The sequence below is a fragment of the Vigna radiata genome, chromosome 7 (assembly GCF_000741045.1).
Source record: "Vigna radiata var. radiata cultivar VC1973A chromosome 7, Vradiata_ver6, whole genome shotgun sequence".
Taxonomy (NCBI): Eukaryota; Viridiplantae; Streptophyta; class Magnoliopsida; order Fabales; family Fabaceae; genus Vigna; species Vigna radiata.
In genome coordinates, this window is record NC_028357.1 from 390,354 (window position 1) to 400,071 (window position 9,718).

Consider the following 9,718-nt stretch of genomic DNA (forward strand, 5'->3'; position numbering starts at 1 on the left):
AAGCTACTAATACATTTGATTGAGTTATGACAGTTATAACAGTTCAGTCAAACTGGTAGCATTCAGTCAACCAAAATAAAAACTCATTTAATACAATTGACCTATTATTCAATGCTCAACTAACTTTTTAAAATATAGCCGTTAGAGTACAAGAGCATAACAGAATTTCAAATCAAACAACTAATGCAATCGAATATGTAACGCACATAGTCGACTTCGACAAGTAAGATCATTTTGAAATTCTTTTCTTCTCAAAATCTCACAAAGCACCGATTCCCAAAATCTGTACAAAGACTTTAGCATAGTCGAATCAATTAATGATGGAGTCAACTTCACTGCAACTTTGTCTCACAATTATAAGTTCACAAAGTGCTTGTGGTTTTCTTGCCTTAAAACATGTGCAATGCATCCAGAAATGATGTACCAATGACAAGCTCAATATGTATGCATTCATATAGCAATACACCACATAAACATGTTCAACAAATATATCAAACATTTAGCATAAGAACATTTAACACACCAACAACATATGTGTGTTATTAAACAATGTGTTGTCATCATAAAAAACCAGAGTGATATAGATATTGTGTTGTCAACAATCTCAATAGATATATCATTTGGTAAATGAGGATGATAAAGAATATCATTATAAGGTATTAATGACATTCAATACAATTGATTTCGTTTATAAGATAACATATTTTGTTTATCTTGTAACAATTGATAGGTTATCTTTGACTCACTTTGCATAATATATTGATGTATAATAGAAAATATTTATTTCTTTCAGGTTTAAACCCTCAGTTGGTCCTCACTTTTGTATGCTAATCTCAGTTCGGTCCTCATGTATGCAACTGTCTCAATTGGGTCATATGTTTTGTAAAAATGAACCAATTTTACCCTAACCATTAAGTGGTTTCAGATGACATTAAATTTAGGGCATGTGGTGTAGAGAGAATGTGTTGATGTGTGTTATTTGATGATGTGGATTTTTTTAATTAAATAAATAGTGCTGATGTGGCATTATTTACTTCCCATTATTTACTTTTGGGATTTCATTTCCTGATTGTGCGAATGAGAGATTTGATATTGGAATTGGGGATTTCATTTGCTTAGTGTGAGAGAAAGACGAAGACAAAGACGAACTGTAATCTTGGACAAGACGAAGAGAATTCAGGTTGTAGTTGACGCGAACTAAGGTAAGTTAGTTTCGTTTCGTGTTTGGTTTTCTTTTTGGACATATAAATGTCTTTTTTACTTTTACAAACATGTGTGTCTTCGATAATAGGGTTTTTGTGTTGTTCTATGACTATTTATAATGATTTGTGGTCCCACTTTGCATCTTCAATTGTTACATTGTAGTTTAGACATTGTGGTCTTGATTGTTCATTTTTGAATTGTTTAGAAGTAACAGTGGTCCCCTGTCTGTTTTTGTTTCCTTAGTAGGGATGTTATTTGTTCCTGTCCCCTGTCTGTGTCTATGTGAGTGTTTAGTTAGTGAGTGAGTGTTCCCGTAGTGGTAGGAGGGTAATTGAAATAATTTTTTCACCCCATAATGTACAGGTAATAAAAGAAACTTGTTGATATGGATGAGGAACGTATTAAAGTTGTGGTCCACCATACTGGACATTTTGTGAGTGATGATAATGGGCAATTAAAATTTGACGGAGAAATAGCATAATGGTCTTGTGATCCAGACCTATTGATCTATTTTGGCATAGTAGCCTCAGTCAAAGAATTAGGTCATATGGACGTGAAAGAATTATAATACAGTTTAGGAGGTTAGTCTGTGGACCCAGATAGGTTAGAATTATTAACTGATGATAGGGGTGCCATGCATATGTTAAACATTGCTAGGTTAAATGATGAAGTTCATTTGTATATGGTTCATAATACCATGGAACCAGAAATAATAGAAATGATTGATTGGGTTGGTGGTCATGTTCAAGGTAAAGGTGATGTTGCAACACAAGTGGTGGAGGGTGAGGTTGTTGGTGATGGTGAAGTTCAAAGAGAAATGGTGAAGGGTGAGGGTGAGGTTGTTGGTCATGGTGAAGTTCAAACAGAAATGGTGGATGGTGAGGGTGATGCTAAGGTCCATACTGAAGTTTGAACACAAATGGTGGAGGGTGAGGGTGAGGCATTATTGAAGTTGGAACATAAATGGGATATGGTGATGGTCATACTGAAGTTGGAACAAAAATGGTGGATACTGAGGAGGATGCCCATGGTGAGGAGGATGCTGAGGTCCATCATGTAGAGGAGGCTGAGGTACATGAGGTACATGATTTTGAGCTAGAGGATGCACATGAGGGTGAGACTGAGTACGAAGATGTAGACGAGAGTGAGGGTGAGGATGTACATGAGGCTAAGACTGAGGACGAAGATGTAGATGATGAAGAAGTTGATGTCAGTGAAGAAAGTCTAATTGATGTCAGCATTCAGTGTGACATTGGGGCTTCTAAAGGAAATTTGAGATTGATAACGGTTAGAAAAACTGTTATTTGTTATGTGATTTTGATACTAAAAGCACTTTTTTCACTTAAAAACTTGCTTGGACTCATGTGTTTTCAATAAATTGTGTGAATAAGAGAGTTGAGGTTGATTTCAACAGTTTTCTAACAAATTCCCCTTGTTTTGACAGAGATTGAAGCAATACTAGAAGAAGAAGTGAAAAGTATAGAAGATGGAGCTCAAAAGGGATCAAAAAGGAACCAAGAAGAGGGAAAACCCAAAGCCCATGCGACAAAAACAAGAAAACAGCGCGAGGCAAATCACCACTGGTCGCCCGGGCTGTGGCCCAGACGCTCGGGCGACGGACGCTCGAAGCCTAGGCATCCAAAACTGACGCCCAAGCCCAACATGAACCCTAATTCACGCTTGGTGGAGCTCTCTGCGACGCTTGAGCGTGATTTCACGTGGATCAGGCCCTGATTCTGCTCTGATTTGATTCTTTTGGACCAGGTCGTATTCTGGAGCACTTCTGACATTATTTAAAGGACCCTGGGGCTCTGGGTTTTGCATCCCTGGCAGAGAAGAGCATAGCAATACACTCTTAGCCAATTCTTAGTCTTTCATTCTTCTTTTTTTCTTCCATTGGTCATAGGTTCCCCCATGTCTATGGGGAACTAATTTCTATTTGTTGTTGGGGAATGATGTAACCTTGTAAACTCTCATGTATTTGAATTTATTCTTAATTCTGTTCTTATTGCTTGCTTATACAATAGCATGATTTGTGACTTGCATGAGTGCCGACATGTTCCTTTCAATTCAGGTCCTTGTTAAATTAATCCTAAGGGTTATATTGCTCATACATGAGGGTATGGGTCTTAGTCGTCTTAACCTCTTGATCTTCACATCTTTTTACCAAGAATGCTAGGAATTGTATGAACTAGTAATTAGGGACAAACTTATTTATCGAGACATCAGGTTTAAGTGTTTTAGTAAGGGACGTTGGCATTAATGAATAAAGAAGAATTCTTATATACATGAGAGGGAACTTGGTGAAATCTAACCCCAACAACATACTCATCTCATATCAATCAACCTTCATTCATCTTTGTGCTCTTTTGCCACTAATCAATCTTATTTTCTTTTATTTTATTACTTTTGCAACAACATACTCTTTTTCACACAACTGTTCAGCGTCGATGATTAGTGGACCAGATAGTGCGGAGGATGATGGGTCCACTAAGATAAGGTTTCCCACTTTTAGTATGCCTAAAAGTTTGGAAGCTTATAAATGGGAAGTAGGAACCTATTTCTCTAAGAAAAAGGAATTCACAGATTCCATAAGGACTTATGCACTAAGTAATGGGAGAAGTTTCAAATTTATTAAAAAAGACAAGAAAAAGATTTTTGTGAAGTGTTTGGTGGAAAAGGTAATTGTAAATGGTATGCCTATTGCTCCTTTAGGGCTGATGTCAATGCATGGCAGCTAAGAAAAGTGCTTGATGCTTACAGCTGTAGTAGAGATTTCAATGTAAAGTTGATGACTTCAAAATGGTTGAGTGAAAGGATGGAGAAAATTGTGAGAGAAAACCCTACTATGAAGGACATGGACATTAAGGAGAAAGTCACTAGGAAATGTGTTGAGATTGTTGATAAGGGAAGCACTGGTTTAGCTAAACCTTAATCTCACAGTGTTTTGGTTTTTTATGATGACAACACATTATTAATAACGCATGTATTATTATGTGCTACTTGTTCAATTCTTTATTGTGAATGATATCTTAAAGAACATGTTTGAGTTGATTCGCATATATGTATGCATATTCACTAATCTTATACTTGATATGTCACTTGTGATTGCATTACATATGTTTAAGAAAATAAAACCACATGCACTTTGTGGAACTTATATTGTGTGGCAAAACTACAAGTTTTAAGTTGACTTCATTATGAAGTAAGTCGATTAAAACTCATGACTTTGCACAGATTTTCAAAAACAGTGCTGTGAGTAATTTTGCATTGAAAAGTTTTTCAAAACTGATTTGAAATGTTTAAGTCGACTGCATGTGCAGTGAATTCGACTTAGTTAGTTATTTGTTTTGAAATTCTATTAATTCTTTTGTGTTGTAACAACTATATTTCAATTCTATGCTAAAGCATTAAATGCTAGTCAATTGAATTAAATGCGAAATCAATTTGGTTGTTATGACAACTGCTTATTTGTTTTAACTATTATAACTGTCTAATCACAGTTGACTACATTAGTGGCATAATCAATTGCAGGAGCGTCTGTTTTATAGAAAACTATAAATAAACGTGTTTTGTAAGTCACAAAAGACTTTGGTTGATCTAACAATTTTCATTTGTTATTTCAGATTGTGATCTTGAGAAAAACGCTCCAAGAACTCATCAAGAAGACAGAGGAGATCTTTCTTTGAAGAGTTTCTTAAGGAGGAAGTGATTTGCGCTTACTGTTTGATCAAATTTTGCACTACTATTGTTCATCATATTGATCAAGACTTCTATCACTCTTTGCAAGATTGTTGTTGTCCTATTGGGATTACAGGAGGTGAACTCGTGGAGTTCTGTACACTTTGAGGATTGTTCAAAGTGGGTTGAAGATTGCAGAAGAGAGGATATCTTGTTGCAGATCTTTGTGTTGTTGCCTATACTTTTATTTAGAGGGTTAGAGAGGTTGTCTATAATTTTGATGTGGAGGTCTCTATAGAAATCTTGTTCTAAAAACCTTGACTAATATAGTGCATGACTTCCTGGTTGAGGAAGGACACTAGATGTAGGCATTGAGGCCGGATTAGTATAAAAACTTTGTGTTTGCTTTCTCTTTCCCTACACTCTTTACTTTAAGTCGACTTTTTAATTTACGTAGTCAACTTTATATTTCCGCTGCACTTAAACTTCTTATTCCTTGCGATTCAAGAAATTTTGTAAAGCTTTATACTTTGCGAAAAAGATTTTAAAAAGACTTTGATTTTTTAACCTCACCAATTCACACCCCCCCCCCCTCTCGGTGTTGAAACTATGCCATCCTATTTCCAACAAAATGGAATGTGGGAATTTCAAGAAATATGGCTTTTAGGGCTAAAGCCATGGAAAAAGATAATGATGAAGGGTCATTCAAGGAACAATTTAGAAGAATTTATGATTAGGGTCATAAGCTGTTGAAAAAAAAATCCAGGTACAACAGTATAAATAAAAGTTGATAATAACAATGGTGAGGTAATATTCCAAAGATTTTATGCATGCTTGAAGGCATGCAGGGATAGCTTCATTTCTTGTAGACCCATCATTGAGTTGGATGGATGCTTTTTGAAAGACAAGTATGGAGGGGAGTTACTAACAACAGTGGGAAGAGATGAAACGAACAAATGTTGCCCATAGCATATGCAGTTGTTAAGGAAGAAAACAAACACTCGTGGACTTGGTTCTTGGAGCATCTAATTGAGGACCTTGGTGGGGAATTTGTTTGTGCATCATGCACATTTATTTCAGACCAACAAAAGGTCATTAAATCTTCAATATGTTGTACACGTAACTGAATATGTTGATTACATAAATGTTAACTCAATATCTTCAATATGTCAGGGTCTTTTGCCAACTATTCAAGATCCTCTACCTGGGGTAGAACAAAGATTTTGTGTTAGGAATTTATATTCAAACTTCAGAAAAAAAATATCCTCGAAAAAACCTTAAACGTCTCATGTGGAGGGAAGCAACAGCCACATATCCACAACAATGGGAGGCTGAAATAAGGAATATTAAAGACAAATTTAGAGGCATTTAAATACTTGTTTGCCATTCCACCTAGGTAAGTATTCAGTCTTATAAATATTTCATATACTCACAGTCTTATAAATACTTCACAAGTTATATTTTCTTATCCCAGGTTTTGGTCAAGATCTAGATTCACCTCTAGATCACAATGTGACACTATTGTGAACAACATGTGTGAGGGCTTCAATAGTGTGCTAGTTCATTGTAGGTCTAAGCCAATTATTACCATGTTAGAAAACATTAGGGTTTACATTATGAAGAGATGGGCTACCAACAAGACAAAGATGACATCATATCAAGGTTCAATCTACCCTAAGGTTTTGAACAGATTTCAGAAGGAGTCATGGTTAACTAGATATTGGTTACCAAGGTAACTTTTATAAAGTTTGGTTCCATTCATGATTAGGCATTTATATTCATCCAGCTAACTGTGTTGTCAATTTCTATTCATTACAAGTGGTCAAGAGAAAAATTATTTGAAGTCAAACATATTTCACAATTTGGGGTGCAATTTGTTGTGAATGTTGACAAGATGGACTGCACATGTAGAAAATGGACAATTACTGGCATTCCTTATACTCATGCCATAACTGCAATGAAATTTTTGAATATAAATGCAGAAGACTACATTGGCCACTGGTTTAGGAAGTCTACTTATGAAAAGACCTACAACACAATTATTTACCCTATCAATGGTCAAAATGTCTGGGATGTTACACCTTATTCAGATGTATTACCACCACAGAAGAGAACAATGCCAGGAAGGCCCAAGAAAAAACGAAACTGGAAGATTGAGAGTTGAACAAGAATGACAGTGAATTAAGAAAGGGTGGACACAAAAAAAATGTGTCATCTACAAAGAACTTGGACACAACAAAAAAGGTTGTCCACAAAGACCTCCAACAGTACAAGTTCCTATTGCCCAATGTACTGAACAAACAAAATTCACCCAACCTCCATCAACAAATGTTCCAATAACTCAAGAATCTATTATGCTTCGTACTGCCCAATGTCCTGAACAACCACAACCCAACCAACCTTCAGCAACACATGTTCCTATTACTCAGGAATGAACTACGCGTGTATCTGATGAATGATCTAATCTACTAAACTAATTTATATTTTGTAGCAAATGTTTTCTCTTTCATTTTTAAGACATTCTTTTAAATATGAAGAAATGTTGATGTATTTTGGATATGTAAGTTGATGTATTTTGGATATGTAAGACAATGATGTTATCAGCTTTCTTTTGGTTATAAGAGAAGGTTTTATTGCCCATTGTTTAGGTCATCATTTGGTTATAACAGAGTGATTATTTCCCATTTTGGTTATCAGTCGTGATCTTTATTGCTCATTGCTTTATCATGTTTGTTTTCCACTTGAATGACTAATATAATTAAAAGAAATCAAATGAGACAGATTATCACTGTAATCACTCACCTTTATAAATAAAACACACATTACATAAAAGCCAAGTTTCACCAATGAGCTTAAATGAGACAGTCTCAACCAAGTTTCAGCAACATTACTAATACAATTACATTAAAAACAAATATCACGAAGACCATCCCCACTAAGACTTTCAACCACTTTTCCAGCTTAACTAAAGTTTTCTCTACAAAAGTCATTCTCATTTTTTCACCATATGTTTCTTCCATTTGCAGCATATTGTGTTCCATGCTCATCACACCCACTTCTTCATTTCTTACACTTTCACTTCTTTTTATTTCATTCACCTCATCTCCTTCTTTAATGCACCACTGAAAGAAGTTGCAGTCAATCAAATCTTCACTCCCACCTTGTTCAACAAGAAGACCCATTCCTTCGTCAAAACCCAAATAAATAGGCAAAGATTTATGCTTATGTAAAATGGACCTTGAAGTTAGGGCATCCCCAGATTTTTTTTCCCCTTGTTTTTAGGGGTTCTCGCAATGCGAAACACTGCATTCTGACCATAGAAGCATGTGGGTTTTGCACCCAACCTCCTAACACTGTAACTATTGTGTTGGAAGCCCGAACCCAAACATTTGTGAGAAGAACATGAAGGATACATTTCCTCATGCAGCACCTCGGCAGCACAGTGCTTGGCGAAGACAAAAGACAATAGGACAGTGAATTGCGAAGACAAAAGAAAGAAGATGAACCTCTTCTTCCCCAAGATGAAGACGAAAATACACTTTGGATGTGAGGGGATGCCTTTAAATGTTAGGGCTTAGTGCTCAACGTGGATAAAACACATTAGCCATTCAATTTTAATGCACAATGCCACGCAATCAAAACATAAAATAAAGCTCAGCTAATTAATTTAACGTCGTCTGAAACCACTTAACGGTTAGGGTAAAATTGACTCATTTTTACAAAAAATATGACCCAATTGAGACAGTTGCAAAAATGAGGAACGAACTGAGATTACCATACAAAAGTGAGGACCGACCAAGGATTTAAACCTTTCTTTTATCAGAGCGTATTGGTGATCCTTGAGTTAACATATTGTTTTATTAATGTTTTTTCTTCATTAATATTAAGAATACAACATGTAAAATTACATATAACTAATTACAACTAGAGTATAAAGTATAATTTATTATTTGAATCAAGATCATAAATACTTATTTAAGAAGTAAATACTTCAAATAATACTTTATATAATGTTGAGACTTCAAACAACATTTCATTTGATGTCTTAAAAAATGTTTATATAATTCTTTACTTTCTTATTTTTCTATTTTCTGGCTCATGATTTGTAAAATTTAATTTTTTATTTGTTTCTTTAATTTGAAATTTAATTATATTTGTAGAAGAATATAAATATGAATTTCAATGTTTGACTTCATTTAAAAATTCATTTATAACTTATGTTAAAAGTATTTTCAACCAATATAATACCTTTGATGATAAATTACAATGTTAATGGAAGGTAATGCATATTCATGTTAAATTATATTAATATTTAACATTGGTTCATGTAATTTAAAGTATAACTTTGAATTAAAGATTCTAATGTGATGATTATTAGAATATAAGGTATTAAAGTTATAGGGATTATTTTAGAGTTATTAAAATTAATCTCTCTCTTCTCACTTCAAAAAGCGCATTTTGGTATTTTATTAAAGTTAATTAAAATATCATAAAAGAGGAAAAAAATTTGACTAATGTTGACAAGGAGTTAAGTTTCTGAAAAGAAGAAGAGAGAATGGAACGTTCTTAGAAAATGAAAGAAACTGTGACTTTGACAGAAATAAAAAAACATCCTTAAAAATTTTTATATCATCAAGAAAGCATTAAAGAGGAGTAAGAGAAGGGAGAACAATTGACAAGAAGAACTATACAATGGATCCAGGTAAGTTCTCTTCTACTGTGTATGTGAGAATAGTGGGTGTGTATTGAGGAGATGGGATACATTCGGATGATCGGTCACACCGGTAGTGTGATCGGGTATAGGGAGGAATGAGTCAAATACCCTCATATACTA